The 15,808-nt window shown below is 38.7% G+C and overlaps 1 non-coding gene across 1 annotated transcript; it reads right to left on the reverse strand.

The window, feature by feature from the left end:
- Window positions 1–9,110: 9,110 nt before the first annotated feature.
- Window positions 9,111–9,217, reverse strand: LOC133781218 (small nucleolar RNA R71). Its single transcript, XR_009870006.1, has one exon. It is a non-coding gene; the product is annotated as a small nucleolar RNA R71 (small nucleolar RNA).
- Window positions 9,218–15,808: the final 6,591 nt, after the last annotated feature.

Here is a 15,808-nt window from a genome sequence, read left to right on the forward strand (position 1 = left end):
TTAAGGTCTGTAAAATCCACACATGTTCTCCACTTGCCATTCGGCTTGGGTACTAGTACGGGATTAGAGACCCACGATGGATAAAACGCTACCCTGATGAATCCATTCTCCTTTAGCTTCTCGACTTCTTCCTTCAGAGCTTTTGATCTGTCTTTGTCGAGCAACCTTCTTTTCTATTGTACTGGTGGAAAACTTTTTTCTATATTCAGGACATGGCTGATAACTGTCGGGTCTATCCCAACCATGTATTTATGCGACCAGGCAAAGACTTCCTGGTTCTTCTTTAAAAATTCCACCAGTTTTTTTTTTTTTTGTTGTCTCTAAGTTTTTACCGACTTTCACAACCCTGGTCAGATCTGCTTCATCGAGTTGGACCTCTTCAAGATCCTAGATGGGTCCTACTTCTTCATCAAAATCCCCAAAGCGAGGATCCAAATCCCTATCCTGACTTTGGGCAACACCCTATTTGGGGACACAATCACATGATTGGGCTTGTACATCATTAGCCGATTGCAACTCTTTCCGGCAGTTTCCCTCGATCCACCTTTCTTCGCCTTAGATATCAAGGTATTGTAGCACTACCTCGCTTCTCGTTGGTTTCCCAATACGCATCCTACCCCTGTGTCAGTTGGGAATTTCATGGCAAGGTGCCAAACTGAGGTAACAGCTCGCAGGTCGACCAAAATAGGCCTCCCGATTACAGCATTGTACGCTGAAGGACAATCAACTACTATGAAAGTAGTGAGTAATGTCCTGCTCGTGGGCTCTGTAATTGGGAGTCTAATCAACCCTATTGGCGCGAGTCCTTCGCCAGAAAAACCATAAATGGTCTGATTGCACGGCTCCAGGTCCTTGACGGACAACTTCATCCTCTCCAGTGAAGGCTTATATAAGATGTTGACTGAGCTCCTTGTGTCAACCAACACCCTCTTAACCATCATGTTGGCAATTTGGACGTCAACGACCATCGGATCAGAATGTGGGAATCGGACGTGTTGAGCATCGTCTTCAGAGAAGATTATCAACTCCTCCTCTGTTTGAGCTTTTTTAGGTGCTCGATCCTCCACACTCATCATCTCGATGTCCTGGTCGTGGCGTAAGGTCTGAGCATACCGCTCCCTTGCCTTCCCACTATCTCCTGGAAGGTGTAGGCCACCACAGATGGTGAGTAGCGTACATGCCACAAGAGCTGGCTGTAAAGGTGGCGAGCGTTGGCGTGTAGGCGCCTGCTCGTTGCCTCCTTGAGCCTCTCGCTGAGACCCTCTTGTGACTCATACATACCTCCTTAGGTGTCCCTATCTGATAAGGAACTCAATCTCATCCTTCAACCGGTTACACTCATTGGTGTCATGTCCGTAGTCGTTGTGAAAATGACAGAATTTGGTTGTATCTCTCTTGGAGATATCCTTCCTTATAGATGTTGGTCGCTTATAAGGGACATTGGCATTGGTCGCCTAGTAGACCTCTACTCTGCTCTCAACAAGGGTTGTATAGTTGGTGAATCTCGGCTCGTATCTATTACCTTTGGGGCGTTTATTTTCGGATGTTGACGGCTCATTGTTTGCCCTTTTTCCACCATTCTTACCATTTCCGTTTCTGTTGCCTTTGTCGTTGCCATTGGGTTTATCCGACCCATTGGCGGCTTTAGCGGGATCTTCCTTTGGTCCCTTGTCTTTCGTAGGTGATTTCCCCTCGTTGGCAATCGCGTCCTCGAGCTTGATGTATCGATAAACTCGATCAAGAAACTCCTGGGTACTTTTCACCCCATTCTTTCTTAGGTTGTTCCAGAGGGGAGAATGGCGCCTAACCCCAATAGTTAGGGTCATCATCCTTCCCTCATTGCCCACTATTTTGGCTCCAGCCGCTGCTCGCATGAAACGCTGGACGTATTCTTTTAAGGACTCTCCCTCCTTTTGGTGTGTCTCGACCAGCTGGTTGGCCTCAGTAGGGTGCACACAACCCGCGTAGAATTGTCCGTAAAATTCCTTTACGAACATTTCCCATGATACTATACTAGCAGGAGGGAACTTAAAGAACCACTCCCGAGCAGTGTCGGATAGGGTGGTGGGGAAGAACCTGCAACGGGCATCGTCCGACACCTTCTAAATATCCATCTGTATCTCAAATTTGTTTACGTGAGATACTGAGTCCCCATACCCATCGAAGTTTGGCAGCACTGACATCTTGAACTTGGTGGGGGTCTTTGCCACAGCAATCCACTGTATAAACGGAGTGCCTCTCCTCTGATCGTACTCAATGTGGGGTGTTCGGCTCCCCAACAGCTGTTGTACTGCCTGATTCAGAGCATCAATGTGAGCCTGAACAACGTCGGGATCACTGGAGCGACTGGTGCCGAAGGAGCGTACTCATCGTGCCTCTCACGCCTGTCGTTGAGCACGTCCATCAGGTCACCCTCTCTGTGCCTTTGTTCGCTAGTGCCCAGCCAATCAAAGACGTTATGCTGCTTGGGCTGCCCCCAGTGTTATGGCTCGCAGGCCTATTTTCTCTCGGTGGGGAGTTTCTGTCTCCACCTCTTTCCTCACGCCCTCGACCAGCATTCCTCCTGCCGAAATCGACCTCATTATAGTCATGGACATCCCTAAACTGCGACCGACTATGGCGTGACTGGTTGGTCACACTTTTTTCTCCTCTAGCTGGCATTTCCCGAGCTTTGGGGGGAGGTCTGCGTTGGTCAATGGGTCCCCGTGCATTATTATGTTGTGGGGGGGCCCTGACCGTAGAGCCTGACTTGTTGTGCCTTTTGTTAGCAGAAGGACGCTGCCCCTTGCTCGGTGGATTTGGCTCATCGCTCCCTGGGTATCTAGGGCTTCGGGGAGGCTGCCCGACCCTATTCTGCCTCTAGTGATGGGGATTGCCGCGACCTGCTTGAGAGGGTGGCTGTTGCTCAGGATCCTAAATTAGGACATCCTCCTGCGCAACAGGCGGTTGCTCCGGCCTTTGAGGGCTTGCTAGCTAGAGTGGAGGAATCGGATTTGGGGCCCGCTGCGGTGGTGCATTTGGTGGCTGATCCAGTTAAGAGGCTGTAGCATCTTGTCCTCGGGCCAACTGAATGGCTGCTTCAAGAGCAGACGTGGCATCTCTCTGCCGATTGTCCATGTCTGCCTACCGCTTATTCAGCTCCTGACGCTGACGCTCAATCTCCCTCTGCTGTAGCGCCAAGGTCTCTGCCGTATTCTCCTGATTGGTCCTCAGATTGGCCAACTCATCCTGCAACACACTCAGTGTTGTCCTCAGCATCTCAGAATCTATTTCTTCCTCCTCAAAATCCAAGTGTGGCTCATTTTCAGCCACATTTGGAGGAGGAGGTTGAGAGGATGCAGCGCCAGCAGCCTGTCCAGCTCTCTTGGATGTCTTCGCCATATGATCTTCTTGAATTTTTTGTTTAATCTCTCAATGAAAGCACCAAAATGTTGACCCTTGATTTGGTTAACCACACGGAGTCAAATAAACGACAAAGAACAAAAAGGAAATCAAGAAGAGAATCAAACAGAAAGAAAATGACACAAGCGATTTATAGTGGTTCGGTCCCAATTGGATGGTAATGACCTATGTCCACTTAGTGATATTGAATCCCAAGAATGCGATCAAAGAACTAGGGTTCTTGAGTTTCACAAGCCTTGGAAGAATTACAATTTCGGTGGACAATCACACTATGCTCTCTTCAATCAATCCTCAAGTTAAAGATTCCAAAAGTCCCTTCCTTGAGCCCTCCCATTCTTATTTATAGGTTCAAGGAGGTTATATGGGTCGATGGGCCTTAATTAAAATTAAGATCAGCATATCAAGGTAATAAAAAGAAACATAATGAATGTAATTATTACAAGATTGCGTATCGCAAAAGAAGTAAATGGAAGTATACGACCAGGCTGGTCGCACTTAACTGCGAGACTTGACGAATCAACAACTATCTGGTCGATGATCGAACAGGATCCCCTCACTCAAAACTGCCACGTGCCAGCCACGTGTAAGAAATTTTTGCCACATTATCAGGAGCTATTTTTGGGTAAACAATGTGTGATGAATTTTTAGATATGTCTAACATAATTGATTGGATTTTGTTTTAGTATGAAGCATATTGTGTGTTATGTATATTTGTTGCACTTTTTTTTGTTGGTTTTAGGATTGAAAAACTGCACAGAATTTTAAAAAAAAATGGGACTGATTGGGCAATTTGTGTGTGGGGCACACAGTAAAAAGTCGTCGGGGACCCCGAGGTCGTACGGTGGCTCCGTGCAAGACCCGCATCGGGCTTTTTTCACCCCAAAAAATGCCAAAAATATCTTCATTTTAATTATTATATTTTTATTAATTTATTTTGTTAAATTAATTCAAATTGTCAAAATATCTTCTTTTATAAGCATGTTGATAAAATTGATTATTTTTATTCTAAAATTAGATATTGATTTTTAAAGTTATGGTAATATCTAGATATTTTGATTGAATTTGAAAATAGATATATTTTTTTAAAAGGAATAAGATATTTTGGTTGAATTTGAAAATATATATTTTTATGATATTTTGGTTATCATAATAATACAATTAATTACTTTTGCATAAAAATAGAAATTAGTTTTATTAATATCTATTAGATTTTTTGTGCAATTATTCTATAAAATCAAATATCTCATCGAAATTAAATTAAATTTTATTAATTTAATATATTTCCTAAAATAACATAATTGAGTTAATAGTTCATAAATAAAAATCCAAATTAACTTAGTTGCTTGTTGATGGATTTTATCTAAATTTACTGCAAAATTGTAATTAATTATGAATTTTGTGTAGATAAATTCTAAATTAATTGATTATTTTATTTTTGAAAATGTGATAAATTGTGATATTTTTGCATAAACACATAGATATTGCTCATTTAGTAACATGATTAGGATATTCAATTATGTGACATATCTGTGAATTATATGTGATTTTTTGCAATTGGGCTTAAATGCATATGGTGGCTCATATGTTTGGATATATATATATATGTGGTTTTGGTTGCCAAATAAAATATTCATAAGTGATGGGTTTTATTTGGGCCCATTAAAAATGTAAAGTTTAAATTCCTCTCTTGTGGGTGATTCCACTTGTGAATGCTCATTTGCTTTGCATGATTATAATGGGCCTAATCAGTTAATAAGAATTAATAAAATGAAGGTTCAAATTTTTGTCTTTTGGGCTATGTCTACTCACATCCTTTCTCAATTATCGATGGAGAAACTCACTGGAAAAAGCTTCCTTAAGTGGAAGCAAAATATCAACATTGCGTTGATTAGTGACAAATCCAAGTTCATCATGACTGAGGAATCCTCGGATGTTCCAACAGAAGGAGCTACCAAGTCTGTAAGAGAAAAATACGAGCGTTGGCAGGCGGCTAACAACAAGGCATGGTACTGCATGTTGAATAGTATGGTTGACACTCTCAAGAAAAAAGATGGAGAATGTCGAGACGACCTGTGAAATCATGGATCAACTCCAAGACATGTTCGGGGCAAAGTTTGTGCAGACTCGTTTTGAGGTCACCAAGAAGTATGCAAATGCTCGGATGGCACCGTCTCAGCACGTTCATGATCACCTGATCAAGATGACGAACTACTTTCAGGAAGCTAAACTGCATGGAGCTACAATAGATAAGGAGACTCATGTCAGCTTAATCCTCAACAGTTTTTCTTCAACTTTTCTACCATTCACCACCAACTATGCGTTGAATAAACTTGATTATGGTTTGACGCAGCTCATGAATGAGCTTCGGATTTTCGAGTCTATCATGGGTGGACCGTGTAAGGTAGGAGAAAAGAAGACTATTGGTATTGTTGCTAATCTAGATAAGACTGAAGCTAACCTAGCTTCATCTTCGAAAGTTGGAAATATGAAGAAGGGTGGACATAACACCAACCCCAAGCCTGCAAAGGCTGCAAAACGAGTGCACAACTAGATGCACAGACGCCTAAGGGGAAGAAAAAGAAGAACAAGAAAGGTAAAGGTAAATGCTTTCAATGCAATGAGAAGGGGCATTGGAAATAGGATTGCCCAAAGTTTCTAGTAGCGAAAAACAAAGGTAAAGATTATAGTTAATTTATCTTAGAAACATGTGTTTTAGAGAATGATGAATCTGTTTGGATTATCGATTCTGGATCTACTAACCATGTTTATAATTATTTACAGCTTCTTGAATCGTAGGAGGAGGTGGACAAAGGGGGCTTAAAGCTTAGAGTTGGGAACAGAGCGTTCGTTGTGGTCCAAGCTAAATGAAGAGCTCGCCTGAAGTTCGAAAATAAATATATAATTTTAAATGATGTATTTTTTATTTCGGATTTTAGTAGAAATTTAATTTCAATTTCCATGTTGCAATTAGAACAATTTTTTTATGAATTTTACAAGTTCGAATATATCTATTTCTTTCAATGGATCACAATTATGTATTGCCTGTTTGGAAAATGGACTTTATAATCGGTGACCTGATGAACCCCTCGCATTTAATAATGAATTATTCAAAGTAGCTAAACCTAGGACCGATAAACGTTAAAAGACCAATAACGATAACATGACATATTTATGGCATTTGAGACTAGGTCACATTGACTATGAAAGGATTCAAAGACTTACAAAGGATGGGCCTTTGAGGGAACTCATCTTAGGTGAACTATCTGTCTATGAATCATGTCTAGATAGAAAACTGACCAAGCGTCCATTCTCTGCAAAGGTTGATAGGGCCAAAGAACCACTTGGAATAGTACATCCAAATGTCTGTGGACCTCTGAATGTGAAAGCCAGGGGTGTTTTTGAGTATTTCTTTACTTTCATGGACCTCTGAATGTGTTTACCTAATGCATAGGAAATCATAAACATTTTAAAATTTTCAAGAATTCCTAGCTATGGCTCAAAACCAATTAGGTAAAACGTTAAAGATCTTGCGATCTGATAGGGGTGGAGAATATTTGGATATGCAGTTCCAAGATCATTTAACTGACTTGGGATTTTATCTCAACTTACTGCCCCAGGTACTCCACAAAAAAATGGTGTAGCAGAATGTTGAGTCTAGTTTTGTGTTGTGTTTTAGGTAGTTTTTATTAATCTTTTTAGTTGTTTAGTGCAGTATTATGCTTTGTTTTTGCTTGTTTTCAGGTTTTAGCTTATAAATAAAGGAAAAGAACAATTGGAGCAAATTGGCATAAAAATGATGAAAAATTGGCTTTTTGGTGTTGATTCCGTGAAAAGATGAATCCTTAAGCAATTATATGGCTTCGGTGAATTTTCAGGACCAAAAACACAAAAATTGAAGAAATTTGTAAGGGTTGTAGTGCTATGATGATGAGCCGCGGCCAGGTCCAAGGCAAAAAGCTTTCTTTTTCGAGGATATACATGGGCTGCGGCGTAGGAACAGAGGGTTGCGGCGCTGAAGCCTTTGTCTGCCCAGAAAATTTACACGGGTCGCGGTGCTGAAGAGATTGGGCCACGGCGCGCCTAACTTCCACGTGAAGCCTAAATTGACATGGGCCGCGGTGCTTGAAATGTTGGGTCGCGGCCCGCATTGCTTCTAAAGAAAAAATTAGGTTCTAAACCTAATTTCGAGAGGAGAGAATCAGACAGAAAGGGGAGGACGGACTCTGAAGGAGAAAACATATTGTGGAGCATCTCCATTCGCTCTCTATAGTTCTTTTTCTATTACCTTCTATTTTTAATTGTTGTTTATGTTTAGAATGACAATGTTGAACTAATTTCTTTATTAGGGTTTTTAATGGATTCTCTTGAACTCCTTTGATGATCTAATGCAATATTAATATCTTTCTTCTTCGTCTATTAAGCTTGTCTCAATCTATTTTTATGCATGAAATGTGATTGGCCATCTTACTTCATTGTCTATTTGTGTTTGAATTGAAATTCTGAAAAGTGAAATTTAAACAAGCTTTGATTGAAACAGCATAGCTCTAATCTAGAACAAAAGTATCTAGGGTATTTGTGTAGCATCTAGGTTGTGAATTCATTGCCTCCTGATTGTTGAATTTATCATAGAAATATAGAAAGTTCACAATTAGGTTGAGTATTATAATTTCTAATCTGATTATAAAATACCTTGACAACTTGTTAGCTAAATAAGAAGAAGAGTTTTTGATATTGTGTTAGTGATTAATAGGAGGGATTGTAGATGAAATTAAAACCCCTAATTGTTTAAATCCTTGGAATTTTATTCTTGTTTATGTTCGTACAATCTTGCATTATTGTAGTAGTTTTATTGTTTTTAATCATCAAAATATAAAACCAATTTTCGTTAACCAAATAAAAACTAATTATCTGGTAATTGATAATCCAGTCCTTGTGGGACGATACTTAGTCTTACCAAGAAATTATTACAAATTGCAACTGTGTGCACTTGCATAGCTTTAATTTTCGCAACAAGTTTTTGGCGTCGTTGCCAGGGACTGAAAATTATCAATATCAAAGTAATTAATTTTATTTCTAATTTGGTTGTTCTTTGAACTATTTCTAACTTGTTTTGCGTGCATTCTTGACCATTTTTTTCCAGGTAGTTTTGTTATATGTGTAGCAGAAGAGGAACAGATAGCATTGTTCCTATTAATCCTAATATTGAGAAAGCATGCAGGCAGAATCGTAGAAACAAAAGAGTTATCGGTCCAACTGTGGTTATGGAAAATCCACAAAATAATGATGGGTCGAATGGAGGGGTGCCAGAAGTGGTGCTAGGACGAGCTCAGAATGCCGCTGTGAGAAGCTTATGGGATTATGTTCTCCCAACTGTTACGTGAGTACACACATGTATAAGACCACCGGCTGTGGAGGCTAATAACTTTGAGACTAAGCCAGCAATTTTACAAATGGTACAATCCACCATGCAATTTGGTGGCTTACCTTCAGAAGACCCTCAAATGCATTTAGCTAATTTTCTGGAGCTATTTGCAACATTCAAGTATAATGGGGTGAGCGATGATGCAATCGAGTTGAGGCTATTCCCATTTTCGTTGCGGGAAAGAGCAAAAAGTTGGTTGAACTCCCTTCAATCCGATTCTATAATTACTTGGGAGGATTTGGCTCAGAAATTCCTTGCCAAGCTCTTTCCTCCATCAAAGGCTGCTAAATTAAGGGGGGAGATCAATAATTTTTACCAGCTTGAGAGAGAATCTTTATATGACTCTTGGGAGAGGTTCAAGGAACTGTTGAGAAAGTGTCCTCATCACGGCATTGAAAAGTGGATGTTGGTCCACAACTTTTACAATGGATTGTGCGATACTACTTGCACCATAATTGATGCCGCAGCTGGATGGGCATTTATGAGTAAAAGTGCTAACGAGGCATATGAGTTGTTGGAAGATATGGCTACAAACAACCATCAATGGTCTGATGAACGTGCAACTAGTAACAGAAAGGTAGCTGGGGTTCATGATTTTGATGCAATCACTGTTTTGACTGCTCAAGTTGCGACATTGACTAAGCAATTGTAGCAGAATACAATATCAGCCAATGCTATTCAGTTACAAACATGGTGTGAAATTTGTGGTGGACCTCATCAATTTGAGCAGTGTATGACAATAAATTTCAATAGCACCATCCCTATGGAGCAAGTCAACATGATGAGTAATTTTAATAGGCAAGCCAACAACCCTTTCTCCAACGCTTACAACCCAAGGTGGAGGAATCACCCTAATTTTTCATGGAAAAATAATCAAGCCCCTCAACAACAATTTCAGCAGCCTATTTCTCAAGGTCCACCTCAAGAAATGTCACAACCACCGGTTTCTCAAGAGAAGACAAATTAATTACAAGATGCGCTATTAACTTTGATCAACTCCCAAGCTCAGTTTATGACTGAAAATTGGTCATCCATCAAAAATCTTGAAATGCAAGTGGGTCAATTGGCAAATATGTTACAAAGTAGACCTCAAAGAAATTTGCCAAGTAATACTGAGGTGAATCCTAAGGAGTAGTGCAATGCGATCTCCTTGAGGAGCATTAAGGAGTTGGTAGAGCCAGTTAAGAAATCTAGTCTTCCATAAAAAATGAAGTCTGAGAAGAAGAATAAGGTGGATGAAGAGGTTAATGAAAACCTTGAGAAGAAGCAGCTAGAAATAAGTATTGAGCATCACATCAAGATCCCATAACCTCAGAGGTTGCAAAAGAAGAGGCTTGACAAGCAGTTTTCCAAGTTCTTAGATGTTTTTCGAAAACTTCGCATCAACATTCCCTTGCAGAAGCTTTAGAACAAATTTCAAGTTATGTGAAGTTCATGAAGGAAATCTTGTCGAAGAAAAGGAAATTGGAGGATTACGAGACAATTGTACTTACTGAGGAGTGCAGTGCAATATTGCAAAAGAAACTACCTCCCAAGCTTAAAGATCTAGGTAGTTTTACCATTCCTTGTACTATAGGGAATGTGGTTTTTGATAAGGCATTATGTGATTTAGGGGCAAGTGTGAATATGATGCCTCTATCTATCTATAGAAAGTTGAAATTGGGAGAAGCTCGCCCTACTACCGTGTCCCTACAAATGGCGGATCGTTCAGTGAAGCACCCAAGAGGTATTATTAAGGATGTATTGGTGAAAGTGGAAAAATTCATCTTTCATGCAGACTTTATTATTCTTAACATGGAGGAAGATGAAAATATTCTGATTATTCTTGGGAGACTATTTTTAGCTACTAGAAGGGTGCTGATTGATGTACAAAAAGGGGAATTGAACCCGCGAATGCAAAATGAGGAGGTAACATTTAATGTTTTTGCAGCAACTGAAATTACAACATGTTGTATAGTGGATTTGATAACAAGAGGCATTAATAAGGTGGAAGCTATCAAGAGAAAGGCCATTGCTCAAGTTGGTAGTCGAACAATGCATAATCGTGTGAAGAGGTTCTTTAGTGGGAAGGCTTGAATGGTACATGAGCAGTGGAAAGCTCCAAAAAGTTGCAACATCATAAGACGTACTTTCTCATTTGACACTTTGGCTCTTAAGGATTCGAGGGGTGGACTTGATCTGAGTTAAATTTGAAGAAGAATTCAGCGTCCGACTAAATGATGTAAATGATAGTGCATTTGGAGGCATTCCAATCCTTTATTTGCAATTTTTTTATTAGTTTTATTTAAGTTTTGGATTATGAACATTTTAATTTTAGTATTTTCAATATTCATTTATCTTTTATTTTTTTATTTTAGGATTAGTTTTAATTTCTGTCATTTAGTCTTAAATTTGAAATGTCGAATCGTGAAAATCGAGAAAAAAAAATAGGGTCAGGATGCTACTTTGAGCCCAGCTCATAAATTACCAAGTTCAATCCATATCAGCCACCGCATTTTGGCTACCTGAGGAAGACGGTGGCAAGGGTCCTTTGTCGTGAAAAGTCTAAGTTTGTCAGGTCAGTTTCTTTTCCTTTGATTTTATTTTGAACATTGTGGACAATGTTCATATTAAGTTTGGGGGAGGAGCTTTGCTTTCATTTTGTATATATTGAGTAGTTTGTTTTACTTGTGTTTGTGTTTTAGTTGTTTTTATGTTTTAGTTGTGTGTTGTATTTGGTTAGTCTTTTATTTACTATGTTGCTGTGTCTAGGATGTTTAGAGTGTCATGCTTGTGTGAATCAAGTTGTCAGTGCTAGCCTATGATATGGAAGAAAATATCGTGCAAAGTTTCGAAATTTTTGATCAATTGAATACGTGTGTTTGGTTAGACTTCATTGGTGGCTTGTTTTGATCCATGAAAAAAATGAATGTTTAGCCATGGTTGGAAAACTCTTTGCAATTTGAATTTGAATATATGCATTGTTAAAAATTGGCTTGTGGTTTGATGTATGAATGAATCTAGAACTTGTTTGTTTATCATTTGAGATGCAATCCCATATGAGATATGCTTAGGAAAATGATTTAGGAAATTTCTTGGAACATTTGAGCCTTTCAAGCTAACACAAAAGTAATTTTCCATTGTTACCCTTGTTGAGCCTAAAATTATCATCTTTGTTGTTTGACACCAATTGTGAGCCAAATAGACATTTTGTTAGTTTTCATTTCTTTACCAAATTACAATGAGCATATGGATAAATAATGGGGAATGAATTTTAATGGGATGTGATTAGTTTTGTAATCTGGTGTATTGCAATGAAGAGTAAAAAGGTTGAGAATTGAAAAAAAAAAAGTAAAAGAAATTTGAAAATCCAAGCTACACTCTTGTTATGCTTTCACAAAAACAAGTTTGGGGGAGTTCAGTTTGATTAAAAAAAAATGATCAAGTGAAATAAGCTTTTCTCAACCTTTACTTGGGTTCATATGGGGTTTTCCTTAGAAATTGTTTGGGTGAATTGTTTGTTTGTAAATTCATACACTTAGTTTGAATCTTTACTCGAGGGCGATTAAATGTTAAGTTTGGGAGAGTTTGTTGAGTCTAGTTTTGTGTTGTGTTTAGGTGGTGTTTTAGGTAGTTTTTATTAATATTTTTAGTTGTTTAGTGCATTATTATGCTTTGTTTTTGCTTGTTTTTAGGTTTTAGTTTATAAATAATGGAAAATAACAATTGGAGCAAATTGGCAGAACAATGATGAAAAATTTACTTTTTGGTGTTGATTCCATGAAAAGATGAATCCTCAAGTAATTTTATGGCTTCGGTGAATTTCGGGACCAAAATCACAAAAATTGAAGAAATTGTTAAGGGTCGTGATGCTATGATGTTGAGCCGCGACTAGGTCCAAGGCAGAAAGATTGTTTTTTTGAGGATAGACACGAGTCGCAGCGCAGGAACAAAGGGCCGCGCGCACTGAAGGCTTTGTCTGCCCAGAAAATTTACACGGGCCGCGACGCTGAAGAGGTTGGGCCATGGCGCGCCGAACGTCCACGCAAAGCCTAAATTGACACGGGTTGTGACGCTTGAAATGTTGGGTCGCAGCCTGCATTGATTTTGAAGAAAAAATTAGGTTTTAAACCTAATTTCGAGATGAGAAAACACATCGTGGAGCATCTCCATTCGTTCTCTACAGTTCTTTTTCTATTACCTTTTAATTCTATGTTATTTTTAATTAATGTTTATGTTTAGAATGACAATGTTGAACTAATTTCTTTATTAGGTTTTTAATGGATTCTCTTAAACTCCTTTGATGATCTAATGCAATATTAATATCTTTCTTCTTCGTCTATTAAGCTTGTCTCAATCTATTTTAATGCATGAAATGTGATTGGCCATCTTATTTCATTGTCTATTTGTGTTTGAATTGAAATTCTGAAAAGTGAAATTTAAACAAGCTTTGATTGAAACAGCATAGCTCTAATCTAGAACGAAAGTATCTAGGTTATTTGTGTAGCATCTAGGTTGTGAATTCATTGCCTCCTGATTGTTGAATTTATCATAGAAATATAGAAAGCTCACAATTAGGTTGAGTTTTATTATTCCTAATTCGATTATAAAATACATTGACAGAACTTTATTGGAAATGGTTAGATGCATGCTTAGTTACGTAACTCTGCAAACTTCATTCTAAGGACATGAAATTGAAACTGCGAACGACATTCTAAATGTTGTGCCATCCAAAGCAGTCCCCAAAACACCTTTTAGAATGTTGGAATGGTTGTGAACCTAGTTTACGCCATTATAGAATCTGGGGGTGTCCCACCCACGTCCTGAGGAAAAAGGAAGGAAAGCTAGAACCACGAACTTAAGTTTGCATGCTTGTTGGCTATCCTAAAGGAACCTTGGGGTGGACTTTTCTATAGTCATCAGAAAAAGAAAGTGTTTACTTCCATGAATGCTACTTTTTTTTTTTGGAAAATGACTATGTCCAAAACTTCAAACCGCACAGCAAAGTAGTTTTAGAGGAGATGGTTGAAGAATTGACTCCAACCAATGTTCCATCATCATCAATATAAGTTGATGATGAAATTCCCACTCTTCATGTCCAACCGACACAAGTCGATTTAAATTAAGAAAGTACCACTGTTCTTAAGCAAACAGTCACGGAGCCTCGTCATAGTGGGAGGGTTTCTAGGAACCCAGTTCGCTATGGTTTGGTTGGTGAAACCAATATGGTTGTTGGTGACATTGGAAATGATGATCCATTATCTTTCAAACAGGCAATGGCTAGCCCTAAATAGGAACTATGGCTTGAAGCCATGAAATAGGAAATTGAGTCCATGTACTCAAATTCCGTCTGGGATCTTGTGGAAGCACCTAGTGACTTTAGGGACATTGGGTGCAAATGGATCTACAAGAAGAAACGAGGTGTTGATGGAAATATCGAAACTTATAAAGCTCGATTGTTGGCAAAGGGTTATACCCAAAGAGAAGGCGTTGACTATGAGGAAACTTATAGTCTGGTAGCCATGCTCAAGTACATTCGCATCCTCCTATCCATAGCAACCGCTCTCGACTATGAGATCTGACAAATGGACGTCAAGACAATTTTTCTTAACAGGAAGCTTGACGAAGTCATTTATATGGATCATCCAGAAGGATTTAATGTAGCTGGACAAGAAGGAAAAGTTTGCAAGTTGAATAGGTCCATTAATGGACTTAAGCAAGCTTCTCATTCCTGAAATCTTAGGTTTGATGAGATAATCAAACCCTATGGCTTTGAATAAAATATTGATGAGCCTTGTGTTTACCAACTAAGGGAAAATCAAATAGTAGTATTCCTAGTTCTTTATGTAGATGATATTTTACTCATTAGAAACAATGTTAAGAAATTATCAGATGTGAAGAATTGGCTGAGCACTCAATTCCAGATGAAGGATTTGGGTGAAGCGAGTTATGTTCTAGGTATCCAAATCATTAGGGATAGAAAGAACAAATTCTTAGCTCTATCTCAAGCAACATACATTGATAAAGTGCTTGAACATTTCTCAATGACAAATTCCAAGAAAGGATGTCTATCGTCCCGCCATGGAATTCATCTTTCAAAGAAGCAGTCTCCCCAAACTCCTAAAGAGGAAGATGCAATGAGAAAAGTTCCTTACGCGTTTGCAGTTGGAAGTCCGATGTATGTTATGTTGTGTACTAGACCAGATATCTGCTATGCAGTGGGAGTAGTTAGCAGGTATCAGTCAAACCCAGGACCAGATCATTGGATAACAGTTAAGCATAACATGAAGTATTTAAGACGGAATATGGATTAGATGTTAGTCTACAAGGGTGGTGTTCTGAACCCTGTAGGCTACACCGATTCAGATTTCCAGACTGATGTCGATGACATGAAGTCTACTTCTGGAATGGTGTTTACTCTTGGGGGTGGAGCTGTGATATAAAAAAGTGTAAAGTAGTCTACAATATCAGATTCCACCATGGAGGCTGAGTACATAGCTACATCTGAAGCAGCTAAAGAAGTTCTATTCAGATCTTGGTATTATTCCAAATATGGATAAACTGCTTTTGTTGTTTTGTGACAATACAGGAGCGATAGCCAACTCGAAAGAACCTCAAAGTCACAAGAGGAATAAGCATATAGAAAGGAAGTATCACATAATTCGAGAATATGTGGCCAGGGGAGATGTGAAGGTTATGAAGATTGCATCTGAAGACAATCTTGTGGATCGTTTACATAAACATTGCCAAAAGCGACATTTGATAAGCATATCAAGGAAATGGAATTAGTAGAATTAAGACATTAGTTTCAATTAGTGCAAGTGGGAGTTTGTTGGGGTTTTATGCCCTAATTATAACCCAATTTCTTTTAAATCACATTTTATTATTAATAAAAGAATAAAAATCAATTTTGACTTGGTCAATCACTTTGCTCATATGTTTTATTTTCATGATTATTTATTTAATATAAACTTCTATTAAATCTCGAGCATATAACTAATCATA

The sequence above is a fragment of the Humulus lupulus genome, chromosome 5 (genome assembly GCF_963169125.1).
Source record: "Humulus lupulus chromosome 5, drHumLupu1.1, whole genome shotgun sequence".
NCBI lineage: Eukaryota > Viridiplantae > Streptophyta > Magnoliopsida > Rosales > Cannabaceae > Humulus > Humulus lupulus.